The sequence below is a fragment of the Tupaia chinensis genome, unplaced genomic scaffold (genome assembly GCF_000334495.1).
Source record: "Tupaia chinensis unplaced genomic scaffold, TupChi_1.0 Scaffold000527_1, whole genome shotgun sequence".
Taxonomy (NCBI): Eukaryota; Metazoa; Chordata; class Mammalia; order Scandentia; family Tupaiidae; genus Tupaia; species Tupaia belangeri.
The window spans coordinates 5927187-5933011 of NW_006160040.1; the positions used below are offsets into that span (position 1 = coordinate 5927187).

At 45.1% G+C, this 5825-nt stretch overlaps 1 pseudogene; it reads left to right on the top strand.

Annotated features, from left to right (window-relative positions):
• Nucleotides 1-765, top strand: part of LOC102483005 (eukaryotic translation initiation factor 1 pseudogene) — a 2656-nt pseudogene extending 1891 nt beyond the window's left edge.
• Nucleotides 766-5825: the final 5060 nt, after the last annotated feature.

Below are 5825 nucleotides of genomic sequence, written 5' to 3' on the forward strand. Positions count from 1 at the left end.
CAGGTGAGAAAATTAGCTCCATGAGGGGAGTCATTCTGCCAAGAATGCAAATTAAGTTACTACAAAGAAAAATTTCAGAAAAAAAAATCTATTTGATGACTGCAGTAAGATATATAGCCCCAGCTAGCTGCTACTTTATAGGATGCCTTAAGTTAGACTTGTGTTCATGGAAATGTATATATCAGCTGTGTTTGCTATGAAAATATTTAGATTAATTAAGATCTTTAGTAATTCAATAAAATGTGGGGGGAAAACAGTATAGAAAGCAAACATAGATACCAGAGACAGTGGTGGAGGAGAGTGGGAGATGGCAAAGGGGAAGAGATAGAGAAACAAGGATGAGGAAAAAAAAAAAGCAAAACATACAGGAAACAAGAAATGGAAAATTATTTGCTGACAATAATGTATGTTGATGTACTTGACTGAGACAACATACACTGTACTCTGTATGGAAAATCTCATTTTGTATGCTGTAATGATGTACGGTGAATGAATGTAAATTTAAAAAAACATATTAAAAAAAGAATTCAACAGAGAAATGACAGGAAGACCCTTACTACTGTCCAAGGGATTGCTGTTGATTACAATAAAAAGAAACTAGTGAAGGCAGTTAAGAAGACATTTGCCTGCCATGGTACTGTAAATGATCATCCAGAATACGGAGAAGTAACTCAGCTACAGGGTGACCAGCGCAAGGACACATGCCAGTTCCTTGTAGAGACTGGACTGGCTAAGGGCGGTCAGCTGAAGGTTTATGGGTCTTAAGTTTTTGTGGCGCACTGAAGCTTAAGTGAGGATTTCCTTGAAATGAGTAGAATTTCCTTTCTGTCCCTTGTCACAAGTTTAAAAACCTCACAGCTTGTATAATGTAACCACTTGGGGTCTGCTTTTAACTTGGTCTAGTGTAACTCCTTCCTGCAATAATCTGAAAAGAGCCATTAAAAAAAAAAAAATGGAGGACTGGAGGAAGGGGATCACAACGTGGCCAGACCCTATGGAGGGTGCTCATCTCTCTCTTTTTCTCTTCACTCTCACAAGCATGCACATGTGCTCTATCATGAATAAAGAAAAAAAAAAAGGCAGGTAAAAAGAGCTCTATATAATCCAGGAATACAGGGTGGCATGGTGGCACAGCAGTAAAAATGCATTCCTCTGTGAGGCAGTTCTACATGGAGACCTCCCAGAGGACAGCGGGTGAACATGCCCATGTGCTGGCTGAGTCTAGGAGCAGACGACAACATCAGAACCCTTCTGAGAGTGCTATCTCTCTGTCCCTCACTCATGGAAGAAGTAAAAATAAACTAAAAAGAAAAAAAAGAATACAGGAGTATCTGAGACAGCAGCAGCTATCAGTCCTAGAGATGAGATAAAGCATTCAAGAAAGAGGCCTTCTCCTCCCAGGGCTGAGACAGAGGCCTCATGGGAAAGGGTATAGCTGTACCTCTCAGGATGGCGGAGAAGTTCAGGTCATGGGTGAGATTCCCGAACCCTGCCTTTGGATGCTGAGGAGGTCATCCACTGGGAAACTGTCCACGGGGTACCAGGAAGACTGTTCCAGAGGAGGTGCCCTGCTTTTGACACTCAACTGCAATGCTTCTTCAGTGGGTTCTAGTAGTCACTCAGGGGGATATGCTCTTAGGGAGGCATCATGGCCTGTAACCACAGGAAAATACTGTGCATGCCGTCGCAGGAGCCTGACAGAGCACACCACTGGAACAAGAAGCCCTTTCCTCTCAGTGTCCCTCCAGGGTTTTGCCAACAAAGCTTAACCCATACTAGCTGGCAAAGGATTGCTTACTGGGTTTAGGTCCATTATCCCAGAGTAAGGAAAGAAGGCTAAGTCTGGAGCTGAGAGGCCCCAGATTGGTAACTGTCACCGTGAGTGAAGCTGAGGGCTAGAGTTTGGGCTATACACATATGTTCATTCCAGGCTGGGAGCCCTGGATTTGTCTCGCCAAGTCCACACAGGAAGTCTGAGCTGATGATCAGACAGCCAGCCAAGTAAGCTAGTTCAGACTTTCTTGTGTTACCTTTTATGAAAACCCACAGGCTTTCCATAGTAGTTATTATTATTATGTGCCAGGCCCATAATAGTACAAATATGTCTTTCAGATATGCTAAGGAAAATAATGAATTAAGAATACTGTAAAGGGGACAGCTAGGTAGCATAATGGTTAAAGTGGCTGGATCCCACATGGCTGACTCTGTGGTTCAAGTCACAGACCTGGTGACTTGGAAAACACTCTGGACATGTGTATGTATGTGCTCCAAAATCCCAAGAGGTGAGTGGAGAAGAGATTACAATGTGCCCATCCCTCGTGGGGAGTGTTTTCGCACTCTCCTTCTCTCTTTCTCTCCAGCAAACACACATGCCCTATAGCTAAATAAATAAATAAATAGGCTGGGCCTGTAGCCTAGAGAGCTGGATCTCACATGGCTGATAGCAGTTCAAATCCTAGACCCAGCAGCTTAAAGAGCACTCTGGGCATGTATGTGTTTGTGCCCAAAATCCTAACAGGGTGGAGAAAGAGAGATTGCAGCACAACTGCTTCCCATTGGGGGTGTTTTCTCTTTCCCCTTCTCTCCATCTCTTTGGTGAACTGTTTCAATCGAAAAGTAATTCTGTAAAAATGTTTAGTACCCAAATAAACGTTGATATCATGGTTTGTAAGATTTTGTAACAGTACTCTTTGACAGCATAGTGATCAAGAGCATGGGCTCCGGGCTACTTACTACTTGTGTAACCTCGGGCAAATTATGCCCCATTTCTGTTCCTCAATCTCCCCATCTGCAAAGTGGGATGATAATATTTCAGAGGATTGCTGGGAAGATTAAATGAGTTAATTTATGTGAAGTTTTAGTGGCCTGGTGACGGCACAGTGATAAAACACAAGGCTAACCCACATGGGAAGTTTCCAGGTTTGCAGCTGGGACCAATCTGAGTAGGCAGGGCATGTGTGCGCCCATGATCAGGAGCTGGCTGAGGGAGAGGGTGGATCATGGCATGAAGATCTGCTAGAGGTCTTTCTCTCTCTCTCTCTCTCTCTTTCTCTCATGGAATAAATAAATAAACTTTAGACAGATAGATTTAAAGTGTGTGTGTGTACGACATAAAGGTGTCAGGACAGAGGGGGACAGAGCTTGGACGTTGTAAGCATTCCCCATTGAGTAGTATTATGAGTATTTGGGAGCAGTTAATACCTAGACCCATGTGTGCCAGACTATCTTGAATCCCCTGCCATGTCCCACCCTCCTTCACTAGAATGTGGCCCTTCCTCACAAATGCCATTTCTAAGGGGCTCCTGGGTGACCTCTGAATCATGCCATGTCACCCCTCGGTCACACTGGTCACGCGAGACACCTGGCTTGCTCTCAATGCTGGACGAAAAGACCAAAAGCCAGAACAAATAAACTGGCCCCACATAACTGATCCAAACAGCGTGGGGCCTGGCAGTGCCAGGGGAAGAGCTCAAAAAGAAAAACAACCAAAAACAACACATAGGCCTTTGTCGCGGCTGAGCCTGCTCGCAGCCAGGCACAGCAACACAGTGGTATTCTGAGAAAATGCCTTTCTCTCCCTGCAGTAATTGGATCCAGTTGTGGATGGAGGTTGCACATTAATGGGCTTTAAGAAAGGTTTGCCTCTTAGACATATCTGCTCCTCTGGGTGAGCAATCTTTCTGTGGAATTCTAGTTAAGCAGGATGCTAGAGCGTCACAGACAAGATAATCCTTTGGGATCTGGCTCTCACACTCAATGGAGAGATATGCCTGGAATCCTGTAGGCTCTTAACAAACTAAACCTTCTGGGTGGAGTCCGAGACATCCTCTCTGGACACTGAATTCTGCTTTGTAGCAAATAGCATTTAGGGCAGTTTTAGGGCAGCTGAGTTTTCATTCAGAGCTCTGTGGGCTGACTGCAACATAATTCCTCCTCTAGGGGCCTCTCCTTGTCCCCTAGAGGCCCCCAATGGAGAAAGGCATGGTGTGGCTAGGATAGGATGCTTGGGGGTCAGATTTGGTTGCATCTTGTCCCATGGCTACGGCTTACTGCTGACAGACAATAATCAAATCCACTCCTTCTCTTGCTCATTCTGTTAGTGAAATGAAACAGTCCTTGACTAGAACTTCCACCCATATCAGAACAGCAAGTCTTCCACCACCCAGCTTGAATCATACCCTGGAGCCCTTGGGGGCACAGATCCAAAGGTCTTTACCAGAAGCTCCTTGGTAAAGTAGATTCTTTAAAAAGTTCCAATTACTGGGAACCAGCAGTTAACGTAATGGCTATGTCGCTGGACTCCCACGTAGTCAACTGCAGTTCGCGTCCTGGACCCGGTGGCTTAAAAACTCACGCAGGGCACGTGTGCGTGTGTGCCCAAGATCCTGAGAGGAGAATGGAGGAGAAGGGATTGTGGCATGACCATCCCCTCTGGGGGGTGATTTCACGTTTTCTGTCTCTATGCCTCTCTCTGTCTGTCTGGCGAGCACACGCGCCCTATAGCGAAAAAAAACCTCTCCAAAAAAAAAAAAAAGTTCCAATTACTTTGGTAGTCTTGCATGATGAAATACTACATGTGGGAAGTAAAATGGAATATGGGTTCAATTAAACAGAGTAGTGTTTCTTTTATAGACAAAAAGGCCAGATCAGTTCTCAGGCATCCACTCCAGGCACAGGACTCTGGTTGTACGGAAGCTGCAAAGCATCTTCAGCATCCTCCTGTCCTCAAGCACTGTGAGCACTTCTGTCTCCAGCTTCCATCAGGATGCTGGGTGGGGATCAATGGCCCATGTAAACACATGGGAGCCCTTAGTAGAAGGACTGTCTACACAGGTGTGGACGAATGTGGGAAGCCACAGGAGGATGCAGTGACGGGGCAAGTAACAGAGGCATAGTTACGGTGGAGAGCGGCCAATCCGAGAAAACATGTTGACTTTTAGATGCATGCAGAAATGTGTGTGAGCTTCATTAGCAATGGCTATGAGAGCATTTGCATACAGAAATGCCATCTGCCTGTTGTCAGTTATCTAACTGTTGTTGTTGATACACCAAGACCAATACCACAAGACAGTATCAGGCTAAATGAAGCCACATGTGTTTATCAGATAAGAGAAATTACATGGCATTAGTCATTTTCTTTATCATGTATTACCTCTCTATCCTTGTCTTTAATTATGACTCTGATTTCTTAGGTAGGAGGGAGTTATAGCCCTCTGGAGTGTTTGTCAGTGGAATTACTAAGCCAGCTCCATTTTTTTTTCTGAAGTGTTTTGTCTCAAGCACTCCTTGATTAAATTCCACAGAGAGAAGGCAAAAATGGGAATCCTGCTAGGACTTTCTGTTGTATATCATTCCCTGATCTGTTCTCTGACCTTGTCCCAGGTCTCCTCATAAACCATTCCTTGCTCTGAAAACCAAGGCCATGTCTCCTGTACAAAATTCAGGAACTGATGTGTCTGCTTGATACTAACTTTATTGCCCCTAGTGTTAGGCCAGAGGCCTGGGCAGCTTGGATGTGGGAGTTGGACACCACGCCACAGTTGGCTGATGTAACCTGGATCTAGTCTGTCATCAGACCTGCACTGCACTCGGATCTAACCTGGATGTAGCACATGCGCTTTGTTCTGCACATGGTACTCTACTTTGCATACAGGACTCTACTCTGCCCAAGTCACCAGACATTACGTAGCACACTAGTCTGCTCTCCCCCTAAACCTTTACCATACATGGACTCTTTCTACCCCTAAGACACTCCCCATCCCTACACCCTTATAAAAACTGCTAAACCCTACCCCAGCACACAACTTCTTTGTCCCATCTCCTCT